Below are 20,034 nucleotides of genomic sequence, written 5' to 3' on the forward strand. Positions count from 1 at the left end.
TCAGTTATGGAAGTCAGATAGTTCTTTAACTATGGCAATGAGTGCCAGGGTGACAGCAGACAGTGAAGATGCTGAGGCCTCTGCAGCAAGGGGACCAAAGGAGGTGGGTATGCTGACCAAGGCCAGCTGGCTTCTTGGAGAAGCATGAATTCTGGCGTTCAGGAACTGGTCTTTCTCTCCTTATCCAGAGGGGCAACTCTTTCTTAAATAGTCTTCTGATACTTTTTAGTTTCTGTCATTTCTGACTTGGGTCCCCTCATGCTGTGCTTTGACTTTCACTGCTGAGTTTAATTCCATCTGTCTTTATCATTTGACCTGAAGGCTACACTTTCTGCAAAATCCTGTGTGGTCCTTTCTAATCAGAAATGACCATTTCTGCATCTAAAATTATGTAGAATGGTATATTGGACTTGAAAGGGAGTGTTTTAAAACACTTTTAACTCCTCAGAAGAAAATCTATGCATCCTCCAGGGAAGAGAATAAAGACTAAATAGAGCTTCTTGTACTTCCCAGGTCCCCTTACCTCCCTCCAGGAAGGGTAAATAGTTTTTTTTTCCTAAAGGCTGGGACTCTGAGTTGATGGACAACTGACTCCCACTATGGAAAGAAGTTGATAAGAAGATGTTGATAAAGAGGAGATGAGAATGGAACGAGAGAGAGAGAGAGAGAGAGAGAGAGAGAGAGAGAGAGAGAGAGAGAGATGAAATAGACAAAGAGAACCAGAGCTTAAAGAGTTCAGATGCCTGAGGTCACCTGCTTTCCTGGAGCCTGATTTTAGTCTCTTCTGAGCAGAAGTACCATCCCACCTGTCCCAGAACATTACCTGCCTCTGGTACTGTGCCACATGTTCCTTCAGTGTAGGAACCGACTGGGCTGCCTGCCTGTCTTGCTGTTTCATGTCCTGTTTCTAGCAGCTTCTGTGTCTGTGTTTATGCTGGTCAGCTGGTCATGTTTACTGCTCTGAAAACATTCCCCTCCCCTCCTCGGGACTTTTCCTCCTGTGCGCAATCACCTCTTGAGGGATTTCACCTGTGAGTGGCATTCCTGTTTTGCTGCCTATAAGAAGGCTCTTTGAACACTGAATAAAGGTTGTTGAAGTTGCTGCTGCAGCTGCTGCTGTTGCTGCTGTTGCCACTGCTCTCTTAGCATGAAGGACCTGCTGTGTTATTGTGTGTGTATGTGTGTGTGAGTTAAATCCACAGTCCCTTGCCCTTGACTTGGTACCGCGGTGGCGCAGAGCGGCTAGCTCCATGGCTTTTTACAGTCTCTAGCAAGGAACACTTTGAGTGTGTGGTATGTGCTCAAAATAGGTCACTCAGTGTCGGTCAGGTGGTATCCTCCATACCTTAACACTAGAGATTCTTGATGTGACCCCTTTGTCTTCACCACCCATGCTGGAGATGGAACCCAGAGCCCAGCTTATAATATATAAACAAGTGGTCTACTACCGAGCTACATCTCCAATGAGGTGATTTCTATGTGTACATAAATATTAATAGAGGGAAAGGGCAACAATCCAGGCTGTGCTATCCTGACACCATTCATTTTAGGTCAGCTATGTGACTCTCTTGAAGGAGCAGAGGCAGAGCCTGTTGCTAATGTGCCATGTTACAGAAGGCAAGGTGGGATGCCATGCTTCTGCAGGAGAAGGACCCGTTTGCAGAGATTAGATAAACCACAGGTGAGCAAAATCACTACAGTAACATTACAGAGATGGGATCCATCGTGTGGACACCATCTGACGCTTAGTGTGTGAAACTTAAAGCGCAGTATTTCTCTGGTGAGGTTGGAACTAAATGACTAATCTGCCTTGACTTTACAACAGTAATTAATTGACTATCTTTGACTTACCTTTACCATATAAGAGCTTAGTAAAATTCCAAGTTTAAAATAACACAGCAAGTACTTAAATGTACTTAGCATACAGCTAATCTTTGTTCTTTTTAAAAAGAGACATACATTAAAAAATGGCTTCTTGTCTCTCCCTGCTGAGGAGGAAGGGTGTGCTTTAGGACAGATGGTACCAGTGACCCTCCCTTCACTGTGTGCCTTCTACTTGGGGGTACACAAGATCCTGAGCAGAAGTTGGGAGCACAACAGGTTGAATGTCAGAGCTGCAGGCACCTTTGTAGAGTTCTTTGCTAAATGTCATTGAGTAGGAAGCTAGGAGATGACTAAGAGGGATGATGTTGAACTGGAGAAACAAGGAAGGAGTTGAAGCTGATTGGTTAGGTCCATATCATCTACTTCCCAGTGCCAGCCTCCCCCGCCTCTGCTGATCAGTTGCTATTCTGGTGCCTCCAACTGGTAGTTCTTGGGTAAAGTGTGATAACTTTAATGATACCTGAGTGTACTTGGACATACCTGCTGTATGGATTTGAATGAGATTTGCTGTCATAGGCTGTCAGGTTATGTCCCCCAAGTCAGAGCCTTCTCCCAAGTTCTGCACATAGGCGAAATGCAATATATGTTAAGACTGCTATGTGTTCGTTAATTTCTTCTCTTGGAAGTAAGGTTAGGGTTTTCATTGGGATGGTAGGTTGAACCTAGAAGGGAGTGAGAATTTCCCTAGATCTGAGTGTTACCTGGTTGTTTTCTTAGTGAACATTCATAATCTTTACATCCAAGAAGCTTGTGTTTTCTTGTGTTATGTATTACAATTCGGTAAAAAAAAAAAAAAAAATCCAAAGGAAGGAAGAAAGAGATGGTAAAGGAAGAGAAGAAGAGAGAAAAGCTAGACTCAGAAACCTGAGTTTGATATGGCAGGCAATTAATTGCAGGCCACTCCGTGTTGTGTAGCTGGGGTGTGGCACCACCTAAGCATGCATATAGCATGATCAATTTGGCATTGGAGAGAAGTTTCAATAGACTAAGACAAAAAAGAAAAGAAAACCATGAAAAATTACCTAAATCTTGGATGACAAGGGCTCAGAATATACCAAGTTGGTGATGATGATACTTAAAAAGATAACCAGGGCTATTAACCACATAAGAAACCAGCTTCAAGATAAACTGTGAAACCAATGTTCAATACATGTTGCAGGATGATGTACATATGCTAATATCTGATGCCATGTTAGTTTGGCTTCTATTGTAAAGAACTCGCTCACTGCTGTCAGTTGGAGGAAAGGCAAGACAGGCTACATAAACTGCCTCAGCTCATTGGGTGAGCACCAGCTTTGGAGTAATTTTTATTCTCAGAGATGTGCCCGTGTCAAGCCACCTGATGTCTGCTGATGTCTACCTACCCAAGAAAGTAGGAGTGAGAGTCCTGCCTATTTGCTCTGTTTTGGTTTTCAATACATTCTCATAATGCTGACAAATGCTTATCCTGACAGGTAAACACAACTCTTTTAGGAGCGGCTCCAATCACCAACCAGTTTAATGGCTGGGTGTTTGATATTGAAGAAATTATTGTTTTCTCTGGCATTTTAGGGATTAGATCAAACAGATTCATGCTTATACCTTTGAAAAACAATATGAAAAATAGCTTGGCCTGCAGCCCATAACATAATTTAGAGTCATGTATAATTTCCACAATTCCAAATTAAACAAACTTGGGATGACACAAATGTGATGAAATGCAATGAAACCAAGCACTTCTTCTAGTTCAACAGAACGTGCATCTTTAAATTCTCATTAGACACCTCATTTAATTTCTGCACGATGAGCCAATAAAGAAAAATAGATGAACCACAGACACACTGACTTTCCCCAGCCCCCAGGAGAAAATAAAGGTCTGTGCTCTCAGATGAGGAAGGAGTTAACTCTGTCCCATATATTGTATAAATCTACAATTACATGCACAAGTAATTTGTGTGGACTGGGCTAATTGCATCATCATTATGTGGCTTTGCTCTCATGCCAGTCGCTGAGGCACTATCTAATTGTGTTAAGTTCCTCACAGGCAGGGAGACTCTTAGTGAGAAGCCAGCTCTCTCTGCTCATTAGCAGTGACCTTATACTTTGTTTACTTGGACTTTGCTTTGGCCTCCTGCCCTCAAGTTAACACACTTTTATTTTATAATTATACTGTCACTGTACCCTCTTGACCCAGAAGAGAGGCAGATGAATGGAAGTATTGATGCCAACTTTATAGCTTCTGCAATAGGCAGCATGCCTCAATTCCCAGCACTTGGATCTGGTTTCTTTGGAAATAAGGAAGAAAGGAGAAGGCCCAGAATTAAGCAGGTGTTCGAGGGCTTCAAGGCGCCATCATTAGGCATTGTCATATGTAATCTAACCGAATTGCCCTTGACTTAGAGTGAGTCCCTGGCATCATCTCCTGGTATTTTTGAGGACCTCCTCTGAAATCTTGTTCTCTTCTTCAAGGCTCTGACTGAAACTCAATTTTAATTCTCTATTTCTGAGCACCCACTTTCATTCTACCCTGTTTAAGAAGAACAGCGTAAGAGAGAGACAATGACCGGCAAGATGGGTGGCGGTATGAAAATAGGAAGACAAAAGAGAAGGCTTTGGACTGCAAAGCCAAGCAATGGTGTTAATAATCTATCAACTCCAAGATGAACAGGGTGTTGCCTATATCTAGACACAGTCCAATGGGAAGTAGACTTTGAAACTCAATGATTAACAGGTTAAGACAAATTATTTTGTATATAAATGCAGGTCTATTGAAAGTAGCTTTCAGTCATGCAGGGGGAGAGGGAAAGAGAGAAGTGCACACAGACAGAAGAGGGAGAAGGAGAAGAAGAGGAAGAGAGATGGGGGGGGTGAGAGAGAGACAGCCAAAATAAAATTTTATTTTTCACATTAATAGCTTTATCAACCTGACATTTGCACAGATTTTCAAGAACTGAAATATACACAATTGAATTGTATTCATCTAAAAGGACAATGGAGCAATGAGGGCTCTGGGGGGTCATTTTGTTGTACAAAATAAACTGAAAACTGAACTCAGGAAAAAAGATCACTTGTATGGATTATGTATGTAAATATATTTGTCTATATCGATTATAAACTTTATATATGTATCCTACATATATATCCTACAATATATGCATGTATATATATAAAATAAAAAATATATATCAAATGACGATGACTTAATAATTAATTTAAGGAATTCTGATCCGTTGTCTCCTAACTGAGTGATCCTGGGAAAACTGCTTTGCTTTTATGTCTCAGTTTCTTAAATTTGGAATAAAGTAGGATGATACCACATGACCATTGGTGACAAATAAACAAATCAGTGACGTCAGTGTATGCCTGAAATACATTCTATTATTAGTGTGTCCATCCTGCTATTATTCTCATTTTCCATTGGTGAAAAGTCTACATGAAGCTGGATTCTTAAATAAACATTAGTATAAAAATAATCTTAAGACTCAAGTTCCAATGGGAAAGGAATCTAGATTCCTAAACAAGCATGAACTGCATTTTACAGCCATTTCAATATTCACATATTATCATGTGGTTATATACTGCACTTTTCTTAGATGAGTTAAAATCTCTACAGCAGAATTTCAGGGTTAATGTCAACAGGATATCTGGGTTTCCTCGACTGTCTTTACAGGAAGATGGGGTGTATCTCTCTGATTGTCTTGTTTCCTCAACTTTAGATTCAAGTTGTAACTTCTCTTTGCCAAACGACAACACCAGTCTCAAAGTGGACTCAGTATGCTTCTAAGACTGGAAGTAGTGGAAGGAACTTGTCCTCACAAGCTGAGGGTCTTTATCTTCTGTACATAATAGATGACAGAGCCAATACAAAAGTGAAGTAGAAGTAGGGAACCACTCTTTTCCCAGAGGAGTAGCAAACTCCTGAGGGATTGGGTCCCATGCTGCTTTCTATGTGTCTACATTTCCTGTGCTGTGCAGCACAATAGCCAATACCTGTACGTGTCACACAAACCTTGAAATGCACCTACATATGGGATTCTGAGGACTTTGTATGAAACTTGATGAATATAAAATATGTCTTCATTAATTGTCTTTATTATTTATATATCAATTAGTGGTGTTAATATATTGTATATATTGGCTTAAATAAAATGCATAATTAAAATAATATCTCTTCTTTCTTTTTTATTTTAAAATCGAAATGATAAATGTGGCTTACATATTTCTGTTGGATGCACAGCCCTCAGTTCTTGAACCAGCCCTCTCTCTTTTCTCATTGTGTGGAGATGGGAATCCAGGAAACAGGTACGCCAGGTCAAAGCAAATGCCAGGGGGCAGAGCCAAAATGGCGACCTTACTTCACTTTGACAGTATTTGCACTGTGTGTTAACAAGTGAGCGGTCTTCTTACTCTTCATCTTTTTAATATTACTTAACTTGGAATTTGGTGAGAGGACTCAATGGTGGGGAGGGAGGAGAGGAGACAAGAGAAAGCAGAGAAATTGAGAGTAGACAAAATGCACCCATTTCAGTTCTTTAGGGAACAACAGTATTGTTTACATCAGATTACCTAGGGCGTTGAGACATATAATTTAGGCAAAGGAAAATTATAAGGGGAAAGATTATTTAACATAATCACTCATATACTCACATATTCTCTATGATTCACTAAAACCTCGCAGTAATTATAAAGCTCTCCTGGGGGCATTCCTAATAAGGGTCTGTCTATTTGGATGCCAAGGCTATGTCTTATAAGTCCCAGGGTTGGGTGGTGGCCTCCTATGTGGTACCGATGTCTTTTGTTAAATATCTGTTGTTAAAGGCCAAAAGGAGGCAGAAAAGATGATAGACCCACTGCAGAGGATGGGGTTTTCTTCTAAGCGGGTAAAAGAGGTAGTGTCTTAAATGGAACAACTGAACTGCAAACTCCAAGTTCTCTCTCTCTCTCTCTCTCTCTCTCTCTCTCTCTCTCTCTCTCTCTCTCTCTCTCTCTCTCTCACACACACACACACACACACACACACACACATACACACATGCACACGTGCAAATATTTTCTATGTATAAAATATACTTTTCTATCTATCTGTCTGTCTATCTATCTATCTATCTATCTATCTATCTATCTATCTATCTTTCTATCTATCTATCTATCATCTCTCTGTCCCAAAAGTTTTCCCAGAATCTACTTGGGAGCAGTAACTTGATGTGCACTGACAAGAGCCTATTTTTAGTCTCTTTCTCACTTAGTATGATGTTCATAGGTAAAACCACAGGCAAGCTGATGTGCTTGGTTCTGAGCTGCTGGTTCTACATTGTGGTTTTGACCCTAAGGGTATCGCAGTCATAGTGTACAGAACACATTTGAAATGGGATACTTTCCTCAAGACTAATACACTAGGTGTTTTGAAAGGCATTTGACCCTGTGATTTCAGACAAGGGATTGTGCGTCAGGCTGCTGTGGGATACCACAGCTCTGAAAGTAGGCAAGTAGCAACCAAGCTCTCTGCCTCTTCAGTCACTCCCCTGACTCAGCTTCGTTCCCCAGACGATTTTTTCCTTCTGTGTTTTCGTACCCATGCACATAATTCCACAGTAAGTTGATGGTAACTGTGCAGGATGGGATAGTTCCTAGATACATGAGATGCATGGAGGTAACAGATGCTCTTTCTTCATGGCCTTTTGAGACATCGCAAGCCTGCACAAAACAACAGCAGTTCCATTTGCCTGCCCTCAGCTCATGAGAACACAGCAAAGGTATACAGCGCTGTTTCTCACCCTGTGGGGCTCAAGCCCTTCACGGGAGTCACCTAAGACCATCCTGCATATCAGATGGTTACATTACAATTCATAACTAGCAAAATTACAGCTATGAAGTAGCAACAAGAACAATTCTATGTATGGGGGTCACCACAGCATGAGGAACTATATTAAAGGGTAGCAGCATTGGGAAGACTAAGAAGAACTGGTATGCAAAATCTTTTTAGTACAATTACAGAGAGAGGAAAAAATCTCCTGAGATATGAGAAGAAAGTCAAGGGATAGTCTCTTACTATGGTGATACATTATTTTGAGAAACTATGCACTATTCTCATCTTTCAAGACAGCTTGAAGCCTCGCTTGAAGCCTCGCTTGAAGCCTCTTAAATTCCTATTAAGAAACTTTCAATTCATTTATTAAAACAATAAAGATTTTGATAGAAATGATGGCAAAAAGTATGACTGTATCTGGGTTACCTTACCTGAGAAAATAAAAAATAACAGTCTGAGTCGGTCCCTTTAACACTTGTAGCTATCTGGCTTTAGTGAGCACATATCTCTTTTCTTCTGGAAGCTTCTTTTCCGTAAGGATTCCTACCCCATTCCTGATAGAGGGTCCATAACCATGGCTGCTTCCTGTCCTTCAGAATGGAACCCCCTTTCCTTGATGACGGACTAGGGGGCAGCTAATCATATGGGTGTATGCTTTTTTTTGTCCCTTACAAAAGGACTTTCTATTTCCCCCTGTGGCAGCGGGGTTAAATATGTAACTCTGTAGATTATATAGATGTATAGAGATTACAAGATATATTGATTTGATTTAAATATCTGAGTAGCACTTGTTTGCCTTTGAGCCTTATCGCTTCAGCGCTCATTTGGAACTCTAACAGAGCCGCCCACATAATGCACACCACATAGCGTTCTATTTAAACTTATCAAGTTGATTAGGACCTTTCTAATCGTTTTGTTTGGTTTTCCTTGCATGGGAGTGTCATGAATTTAAAATAGAGAAAAGTTTATCATGCGATCAGTTCCATATCAAGCGCTCCAAAGAAGCGGACAACTAAAACTACCACTCCAGATACAGCAGGCTGGGCACGCAGAGTCCCATTGATGGTCTTTGCTAAAAGTTCATCTGTATAGTGACGGAGGTGTCTTACTTCTGGGTCACCACTGAGGCGTGAGTTTCTCACTGCCTGCCTGCCTGCCTGCCTCATTGGATTCCCTTCAGCAGTGGATCAGAGTGACAGAAGCAAAGCTTTACTAGATGTTTCCTCCCACAACTTACTCCATTTCATTGTGCTTCTTTGTAATGGAGTTTCTATAGGGTCATTAAAAACAACAGCGTGTTCCATTTAACCATGACAGTATATTCCATTTCTTTGTGGGTTTTCTTTTATTTTAGGGATGAAATATAAGTTCTACATATAAGCTCTGTCTTAATTAGGTTGCCTACCTTAACCTTTCTCAGGTTTCCAAAGAAAGGGACACACACACACACACACACACACACACACACAGTAGGAGTTCAATGAGCTTTTTGTATAAGGTGGTTGTTTTGGTTGAAATTTTGCTTCTATTTTCTTTTCTATCACTTTCACTTTACCTAAATCTTTAGAAGAATAAACAAAAAATTTCTGCCTCAACCCAAGCATGCCCCGAGCTGGCACATATACACTTTCTGTGGGTTTTCATATGCTCCAACAGAACTGGGTTCACTCAGCTTGAATGATTGCATTTTCTGAGTATATGAGCCACTGCCGAGCAAGAGCAGTGACCCAAGAAAGCCCAGCTCTACTTCTCTGGGAGGCTGACTCAGAATTGACCACACATTCTTTCCCAACAGAAATCTACAGCGAGATTTCTTTTACTCATTTGTTTATTTTTTGCATAACACACTCTGCTGCTCCATGTGATGAGTTATGGAGGATGCATTTCCCTTTTTGTTTTTGCAATGTTTCAGTGGAATTTAATTCATATCATATAACATTTACCATCTTAAAGTAGTTTTAGTGCATTCACAGTGCTGTACTGTTACCCCACTATGTGATTCCAGAACTTTCCCACCTGACCGCCTGCCCTCCATTAGTTGTCATGTGTCTATCTTCTCATTCTCATTTTCCTCTAGAAACGAAGGGACCCAATTTCTACTTATATGGATTTGTCTAGTCCAGGAGTTTCATATGAATAAAGCCACACAATATGTAGCCTTTTATGTTTGCTTTTCTGATTTCCCTCCCTCCTTCCCTCCCTTATTCTCTCCCTCCCTCCATCTTTCTCCTCTCCCTCCCTTCCTTCTTGCTTTCTAACAGTTGTTCAGGGTATCGCCCCAGCTATCCTAGAACTTAGATAAAATGATCCTCCTGCCTCAGCTTTCCCAGGTCTGAGATCACAGGTACATATTACCTCATCTAGCTTGTTAATTTTCTCAGTTAGGAAAATGGAGGCTGAGGAGATGGATTGGCAGGTAAGACCACTTGCTGCTTTTGCTAAGGACCATAGTTTAGTTTCCAGCATCCACTTGGAGTTCACAAACACCAGTATCTCTTGTTTCATGGAACCTGAACCAGTGACTCTGGTTTCATGCTTTTGACTGCCTTCTTGGTTCCTGCATGTAAGTGGTGCACATAAACGCATGCAGTTACACACACACACACACACACACACACACATACACACACACACACACACACACACACACAGTAAAAATAAATCTTATTCAGGCTGTTGAAATGGCCCAGCATGGAAAGGCTCTTGTCATGAATTAGGATAATATCTGCAAGCTATATTAATTTATGGCATAAAACAAGGGCTTGGCTGTGTTCACTGTATGGCTAAAACAGTTTATTTATCTATTCAGTTATATATTGAAGTTGTGTCCTCTCTGGGGCTATTTTGAATTAATGTTACTATGAAGATTTGGATGGAGTTTTTTATGTGAATGTAAGTCTTCATTTCTGTTGTATATGGAGTGGAGTTAAGTTCTATAATTATATGTTTAATTTGGGGGGGGGCAAATAAAAAGTGTTTTCTACAACATTAGCGTTTTACACATGCAATAAAAAGATGCAAGAATTCGAAGTATTTAACAACCTTGCGTGATATTATCTTTTTCTGAAACTACCATAGCCACCCCAGTGAGTGCATCATGACTAACAATCATGCAGAGGTTTTTATATAGTTCCTTGGTGACTAAAGACATTATGCATCTTGTTATGTCATTGTAATTTGCATGTCTTTTTGAGAACTACCGGTATCTATTGGAATCTTTTCTATTTTTTTTCCACTGTGTTGCTCAGCTTTTTAAGACTGAGCTTAACGGTTCTCTCTGTACCCTGAGTACTAGACCTCTGGGAGCTGTATGGTTCTTAGGCCGTTCTCACCTTTGAACTGTCATTTAACTTCTTGTGCCTTCAGATACACAAAAGTTCTTAATCGTGATGAGACTTTTTTTTTTTTTTTTAAATAGGTTCAAGTACTTGAAGGACTATTTTGTAAAATGAAATCTATGGTGAAATATAACTTTGTGAAATGGATGGATAGTGAAGGTCCTCTCCTGGAAATGAGATGGGCCCACATGCTTGCGATCATAACAGCCAGTGTTCTGCCACACCAGGTCTCCATGGTGCTTTCACAACCTGAGAAGCGTTTGGAGCTGACTTCTGAATCAAACATGACCTGCCAAGACTATGAGCCAATGAACATGGAAAGGAAATTTTAGGCTAAAAGGGACAGACGCTGGAGTCAGGGGTCATAGAGAATCAGAGAAGAACACTAAGATTACCTTGACTGATGGCATTTCATGTCACTGTTGGAAACTGAGATTTCTTGGGACTCAAGAAAGTCTTTGAAGTCCAAACTATCGTAACAATTCTAGGATTTTCCACTTCCTTTACTTTCATTCTCGCACAATGCACTTTCCGTGGTGTCATCATTTAAACAAATAATGGGATATGTGCTTTTATATTCATAGGTTTTATATTTTTCTCAGATTTATAATATAGTTATAAAAAATACATATTTGTATCTTACATATCCGCCATACACCTATCTTCCTTTTTAAAGACAGGATTTCTCTGTGTAGTACAACTCGCTCTGTTGATTAGCTTGGCCTTGAACTCGGAGAACTGCCTACCTTTGCCTCCCTAGTTCTGGGTTTAATGGTGTGTGCCACCACTGCCTGGGTTATACATACCTATCATCTTATTAATAAACAAAAATGAACAGCTCTTAGCAACCCTTGATTTTTGAGAATATAATGGTATCCAGAGATCAAAATATTTAAGTGTTCATTTCAAGAGATTAAATAACATAATTATTTCTATTTTCTGAAGCATATTTTATTTCTAGTACTCTGGAAAAAACAAACCTTTTAAAAAAGTTTGTAGTATATAGCTTATACTTGCTTAAAACTGTTAACTGCAACAACTGAGCAAATTGATACTATTTTATTCAGTTTAAAAATAATGTCAAAATTTGATTTTAGAAAAAAGTAACTGTACTGGGGCAAGGAATAGAACAGAAAAACCTCTTTACAAATTCTAGATAACTTCCCATGTCAATATTTTCATAAAATTATGAGTGTTTTTACAAAGTTAGATTTAATCTCTCTATTGACTATTTCATTCCTAGATAAAATTTCCCTTGGAAACTTCTCCTTCCTCAAGAAATAAAACAAAGAAAAATAGAGCTTTCAAAATATGAAATCCCACCAGTACAGAGCTAAGGTTAAGCTAATTTCCTTTTAGGTAGATGGATGTAGGCCCATGTGTAGAACTGAAAGAAGATCCACTCCAGGAGTCAGATGTTTGAGGCAAAGTATATTTTTGGATTTTGGCAGCATGTTCTATTCCTCCCAAACCCAAGCCTACTTGGCCTAGGTGGCACAGGTGGAGAGACTCTAAAGTTTCATATGACCGTGGATCTGGCACAAAGAAATGTTGACTACATGGAATACAGGCACTTTCCAACTCTTGGGCTTCTCTAAGAGCTCTAAGACTCTGTGTATGTGTGTGTGTGTGTGTGTGTGTGTGTGTGTGTGTGAGAGAGAGAGAGAGAGAGAGAGAGAGAGAGAGAGAGAGAGAGAGACAGAGACAGAGACAGAGACAGAGACAGAGAGACAGAGACAGAGAGAGAGAGAGAGAGAACTGATAGGAATAAAAACGATGTAGAAACAATGTCAGGTCCACGTATTGCGCTCTCATCTCCAGCCACCAAGTGAGAGTTTGGGGTGAGTAAAGTTTCTGAACGCATTCCTTATTCCTTTCCCAAAGCATATCTTATATGCTGTCCAATAAATACAGAGAAAGCCCATTCGCGGGGGGCAGACTCAAGAACAGTCACAACCCACAGAAAGCAGGCACATACTAGCCTACAGATAGGCTAGTAACTGTAAACTACAGGCAGGCAGAAGGTGTGCAGGGAGGTAAGTAGAGAAGTCAATTTGGGCTCACTCTTGGTTGAAATAAACTGAGGGGAAGGGACTGGCTTTTCATTCCTTAAAGCAACACAGGCATTTTGGTGCCTTTGAGGTTCAAGCAGTAACTAAGGCAACCGATGACCTTGTAAATACCTCCCTTCTTCCACCTCTGCAATCGTCCATTCTTCATGATCGCCTGAAGAAAATTTTTGGCTTCAGATCATCTTAGAAGCATCCTATGATATACACAATGAAATCAAAACTCCTTCCTCCTGCTCACAGAACTCCTTGTAATATGGTCCCCGTCTAGTTCGTTAACTATATTAAACCCCACACTTCATTTACCCACCCTGTACAGACACACGGGCCCTCTCTGATCCTAAAGGTGCCAAATGACTTAGAGGATTCCTAGTTTAAATTTTTTAAAAATCAATAGACTTTCTGGATGAGTAACATTATATTGAGTATATGCACCGCATTTTCTTTGCCTGATGAGCATCTCATTAACTGCTATGTATCACATCTTCTATGACTATTTGGCCACTGATTGGTACTTAAGCTGATTCTATGTATCTTAGCTATTGTAAGCAGTGTTGTCATGAACAGGGCATTCAGGTATCTCTTCATTATATAAATTTCATTTTCTTTGAAAGGGTATATAATATTTATATATGATATAGTATGTATAATATTTAAAACTAGGAGTGGGATTGCTGATCACATGATATATCTATTTGTAGTTTTATTAAGGAACCTTCAGTCTGTTCTCCATAGCAACCACGTATGAGTGTCCCTCTTTCTTCATATCTTTGCCAACATTCTAGAAATCCTGTTATTTTTGAGCATATAGATAAGCTAGAAGAATACTATGTTAAGTAAAATAAGCAAGGCACAGAAAGACATGGACCATATGTTCTTTTTCATATGTGGAGGCTAAATAAAGCTGACCTGAATTTAGAATTTACTTAAGGCTGGGGAACGTGGGGGAGGGAGACTATATAACAAGAGGCTGTGTACATTTGTTGAAATATCACAGAGAAAATCGTCATTAACAACACTGATACAACCTAATGAAAGTAAGAAAATACCTCTGGTTTGACAGAGTGATGCTTAGAGACGTTTATAGAAAAATTAGCAGAAAGTAGTTTCCAATATAGCCCATTTTTTCCTACTACTAACATTCTACATTCATGTGTACATATATTAGGAGGTTGATGAGTCAATACTGATATGCTAAAATTCATAGTGCACACTATGTTCACATTTTGTGCTCATTTCTAAGTTTAGACAAATACGACATGTGCTTATTTCATGTTTGTTCACTCTATTTGGAGATAATAGTAGCATATAAAATAGTTCACTGACATAAAAATCCCTTCTCTTCCCTCTATTCAACCCCACTCCCCATCAACCTCTGGTACCCACTGATCATTTTATTATATCTGTAATGTTGCCTTTTCAATAATTCTATTCAGTTAAACTGAAAATATGTACCCTTTCTAGATTTTTTTTTTTCATTTACCAAAGTACATCGAAGCCCGTCTGATCTCATTTGGTGACCTGATTGACAGCTCATTTATTCTTGTCACTAAATACTGTTCCATTAAATCCCTTCACCCATTAAAGCATGTCATTGTGCTTCCACATTTTTGGTTGTTATGAATAAAGCTGCTATGGAAATAAATGTCAACTCATTTGGAAAAGTAACAAGGAACATGTATCATACGCTAAGACTATTTTTAATCTTATAAGAAAATTTCAAAACATCTTTCAAAATGGCTGTACTATTTTGCATTTTGCATTTCCACAAGCAATGAGTGAGTGTTTTTCATAGCCCTTGTCCCCAGTGGCACTTGGAGCTAGCAGTGTTTGGATTTTAACCACCCTAATACTTGTACAGTCTCTTTAGATTTGCAGTTCTCTGATGGCATATATTAATTTTTCCCATATTTAATTTGTAACATATACACTGAACCTAATGAGTATCTATGCAGATCTTTTACCCATTTTTTAGTTTCACTGAGAGGAAGAGTAAGCAGGCTACCAGGATGAGACCTGATAGGCTGTGACCATGTGGTGGGGGAGGAGGTCCCCTTCTGTTACAGACCTAGGGGAGGGGAATAGGATGAAAGAGGGAGGGAGGGGGAACTGGAAGATACAAGTGAGGGGATAACAATTGAGATGTAATCTGAATAAATTACTTAAATAAATTTTTTTAAAACTTTCTCATTTGAAGTTAGCTTTAGGATTTTCTGTATAGTTGAATATAAGCTTTATGTTTCTGCAAGTTTGTGGAATGATTTTTAATTATCAGAACACTTTGACAGAACAGAAGTTTTTCATTTTCATCAACACATGCAAGGTCATTTAGCTTTTTTCATGTGTTATAATTTTACACATTTGTGTTTATATTCGGATTTGTATACAACTGGAGTCAAGTTTCATGATCTAAGATCTAGCTCTGGATTTTTTTTTTTTTTTTTTTTTTTGCATGCAAATGCCTGATAGTTACAGCACCATCTGCTGAAAAGACGGCACTCTCTTCACTGTTCCCTTCTTTGCTTGCAACCAGCTCACTCTATTAATCTGAGTTGCTTTCTAGATTTTCTGTTCTATTCTACTGATTATGTGTCTAGTATTTTGCTAAGACCTCACAGCCTTGAGGGATGGTGACCACCATCAGCCCTCAAACTTCATTCTCTTTCAATATCGTGGTGGTTATTTCAAGTCTTCTGCCTCTCCATGTAAACTTTAGAATTAATTTTTATTAATATTTGGAAAATATTGTTTGACATTTTGATTAACTTGCCCTGACCCCATAGAACACATTGGGAGGAAATAGCAGCATAAGAATGTTGATGAATCATGCTTCTATGAGCCTGGCCTCCCTCTACTTTGTTCCTCTTTCATTAGAAAGATGTTTCTGTTATTTGTGAGCAGAAGAAGGAGGAGGAGGAGGAGGAGGAAGAGGAGGAGTAGGTAGCACACACAGAATCACACCCCCCCACCCCTGCTGCCACCACCATGATACATCTACAATGTGATGCCTACACCTAAGCTCCCAGAAGAGGGTGCAGAAAGATCATAAGAGCCAGAGAACCAGACCATCTTGATGGTATGGTCACCTAAAGAAGAACTGCACTATTACATCCCCAGCCAACACGTCAATACGAATGAGGAAATCTTCAGAATATCCTACCTCTACATGAACTGTAGGTAATTAATGACTTCTGAGAGAGATAATCCATAAATATGCATTGAATATGTACAGTATCCTCAGTGCTTTTAAAGATTTAGAGACACAACAGAGAAGAAATCAACTAAACACCCCCTGCCCTTCTGGAGCTCATATTATGAGAATGGGTTGCAGGTATCAGGTATCAAACCAAATAATATGCAAAACGTGTTGTGTTTGACAGGGATGCATGAGGTAAGAAAAAGAGCAGGAATAGGGCATGAGAGGGGAGATCACTCACTATTTGATGGAGTAGGGTAAGGAAAGTTACCAAGCAGGACAGTTGTACCCAAATTGGAGGCTGGGGGAATCAGCCACATTTGGTAGAGGCTGGAGGAAAAGCAAGCCATTCTGAGAGCAGAAGTAGAGCTATGAAATGGAAGTAAGTGGACAGGGGGCAGGATGAGGCAGGGAAGTGCCAGGACCTGTAAAACATTCCGTCATCAGAGTGAATGGGGGCCCCTTGGTGATTTCAGACTGGAGGATTGCATAATCTGTCTTGAGGTATAAATGATCACTATCTGCTAAGTAAAGAATAGATAGAAATGGAAATGTAAGAGGCCATGTTAGGTTAAACTAACTGAAAGCCTAAAAACTACTGAGACTGTTGGGAGTCCATAGAGCTCTGTTTGGCAGAGACAGGAGCATTGTCTGACACTTTAGATATGGTATGCAGACAAGTTGTAGTAAAGCTAGGAACTGACACCTGTTACACACTTACTAAAAAAAAACCAAAGTACTTAAATTAATACCTACAACTTTTTGAGGCATAATAGAATCCTTTAGTTTTGTAAACCAAAGATGGAGAAATGCCCTTCCTAGAAGAGCAACAGGAGATTTGTTCTATCATCAGTAGTGACTTCTAGGGATTAGAGAGTGCTCAGGGGTGAGTGCTTGCTCTGCAATCATGAAGATTTGAGTTCAGACCACCAGCAAGCATATTAACAGGCAAGTGTGGCCATGTGTGCCTGTAACCCAGCACTAGGAATGGAGCACGGAAGACAGGAGCATGGTAGAGCTTGCTGTCCAGGCACTCCAGCTAAGACACAGCCCAAGTTCAAGGAGAGGCCTCGTCTCTAAAGGTTAAGGTAGAGAAGGAACGAGGCCAGCACTCGGTGTTCTTCTCTAGCCTGCCTGTGTGCAAGCATCTGAGTGTGAAGTCACGCATAAACCACACACACAGACACACACACGCACACACACAGACACACATACACACACACATATACACACATGGACGCACACACACATACACACATATATATACACACACACACACATACACACACACACACATATACACACATGGACACACACAGACACACACATTCTCTCTCTCTCTCTCTCTCTCTCTCTCTCTCTCTCTTGGTATTTGGCCTAAGGGAAAAAATGAGGAACCTGTTATCTAGAACTGAAGGAAAAAACCATGGAGGAACTCAGAGCCCGTGGGGAAAGGCTGGAACAATAAGATGCCTACCTTGGAACATAGTATGTAGTAAGCTTTAATGCTTATTAGATTCCAAAGTGAAGGTGTGGACTAGAATAGCCAATTTGACATCTGCATCCTTGCAAACAGGGAAAACCATACAGTTGCCTTTCTCTAAGTCTTGAGTTCTTCCATAGATATGTGCTTTATTGTGTGTGCTTATTCTAGGGCCTCTTCTCCTCTTCACTTGTTTAAATGCATCTTCTTTGCTTTTACTATAGCGCTTGGGGCGCTGCTTTGCAGTTATAAGCTTATTTATCCCTTTACCATGTTGTTCTCTCACTGCCTAATAGAAAATAAATAATTGAGCAAATTTCTCTGAGTAATTGAAACTCAGGCACCCATCATCTCCACCCCCGGTTGCGGCCTTTCTTGGTACTTATTGCCACTTTTCGTCTCCCATAAAAAGTGCTGCCTGGCACATGCTGTTTTAATCAATGTGAATTACACTCTATTTTTATGGATGTGCTTTTTCACATCCCCCTGGGCATGCAATTTATCAAGCATGAGTAATATCTGGCATAGGGTGTCTCCAACGGCTTCCTTTTATGATTAGATCAATGAGTGTCTGAATTAAGAAAGGAAGGAAGTATCTAGGAAGCGAGTACCTCCAAACTCCTTGATAATGGTGCTGAGGAGAAAACATGGCAGTCTGAAAACATTCACAGTGAAATTGCTTCAGGGCACTTGAATCCTTATTCATGGAAACTTGGAAGCATTTTAGAAGATTTTCAGCAACCAGTGATGTGGTGATTGACTTGATCTCTGGACACTGAATGCATTTATGCACTTTAACATACTTAAAGGACACACTTATCACAAAGCTAACTTTAACCACTACATCTCCGCAAGTCCACGAGCAACTCTGCAATATCCAACCTAAGTATAGCCATTTCCCCCAACTTCCCAAATACTCTCTAAAACTTAATATAAAAACATCTTTATATATTTATAAAATGATTTAACATGCTATACACTTATTTATTTGTTGTATGTTGACACATGCCTACCACAGCATGGGTGTGGCGGTCAGAGAACGACTTACAGAAACCTGTTCTAGCCTTTCACCATGTGGGTCTCGTGTAGTAAAAACGCAGGCCGTCAGGCTTGGTGATAACTCACAGAGCTATGTTGCCAGCCCATGTGTTCTTTTCACACAAAGTGTCTGTCTCAGTTAGTTTTCTTTTACTGTAATAACATATTATGATCGAGGCAACTAGCAAAGGAAAGCATTTTGTTTGGTTTTAATATTTTAGAGGGTTAGAGTCCAGGATGGTGGAGCAAAGGAACACATTAGAGCTCATATCTATAATCATGAGAGAGAGAGAGACAGAGAGACAGACACACACACCCACAGAGACAGACAGACAGACACACCCACACACACACACACAGAGAGAGAGAGAGAGAGAGAGAGAGAGAGACAGAGAGACAGAGAGACAGACACACACACCCACAGAGACAGACAGACAGACACACACACACACACACAGAGACAGACAGACACACACACACACACACACACACACACACACACAGAGAGAGAGAGAGAGAGAGAGAGAGAGAGAGAGAGAGAGAGAGAGAGAGAGAGAGAGAGGATGCTCTGGGAATGGCATCGGCATTTTAAAATTTCAAGGTGACAGACGTACTCGAACAAGGTGATACATTCTAATCCTTCCCAGCTGCACCAACTTGGGAGCTGATTTCAAATATATGGACCTATGAAGGCCATTTACAGTTAAACCACCAAAGTATCCAACAACATAGTCATTCATAACACAATTTTTTCTTTCATCCATTTTTATTCTCTGGTTTCTTTCATTCATTTCATATATATATATATAAATATATATAATCCATGTATATATATATATTTTTTTCTCCTCTCTCTATGCTTTTCTACTTGTTCAGAGTTTCATTGCATGTTACTATGTAGTAGAGCATAATCTAATTAAATAACATCCAACAACTGGCCATTCATTCTTGGATATTTATTATTTCAAAATATATACTGTAGTGAAGTCTTGTGAATATAAAGAGCATTGTGTATACATATGTATGGATATAGGATGACTGACTATAAGATGCTTTGCTAAAGGACATTTGCTGCTACAATTTTTTAAGTGAGAACCCCCATAAGACTCTGGTGTCTACAAACACATGCTAAACAAAATTTAATTAGAACCCAGCTTCCTATGATCAAAGCCTTATTAGCAAAGCCCTCCGTACTCTTTTTCAAAAGTACTGGTGAGCCAAGAAGCAAGCAGCAGATGTTG

At 39.8% G+C, this 20,034-nt stretch overlaps 1 protein-coding gene across 2 annotated transcripts in view; it reads right to left on the reverse strand.

The window, feature by feature from the left end:
* Nucleotides 1–20,034, reverse strand: part of LOC127210174 (uncharacterized) — an 85,853-nt gene that overhangs the window by 15,843 nt on the left and 49,976 nt on the right. Inside the window, exon 1 of one of the 2 annotated variants that reach the window (XM_051169851.1) lies at nt 2,907–2,967. The exons of the other annotated variant lie outside the window; for it this stretch is intronic. The gene's annotated coding sequence lies outside the window, so the exon portion shown is untranslated. Of the gene's footprint in view, nt 1–2,906; nt 2,968–20,034 lie in introns of those variants that run through there. 2 annotated transcript variants of the gene reach the window in all.

This window comes from Acomys russatus, chromosome 27, assembly GCF_903995435.1.
Source record: "Acomys russatus chromosome 27, mAcoRus1.1, whole genome shotgun sequence".
Taxonomy (NCBI): Eukaryota; Metazoa; Chordata; class Mammalia; order Rodentia; family Muridae; genus Acomys; species Acomys russatus.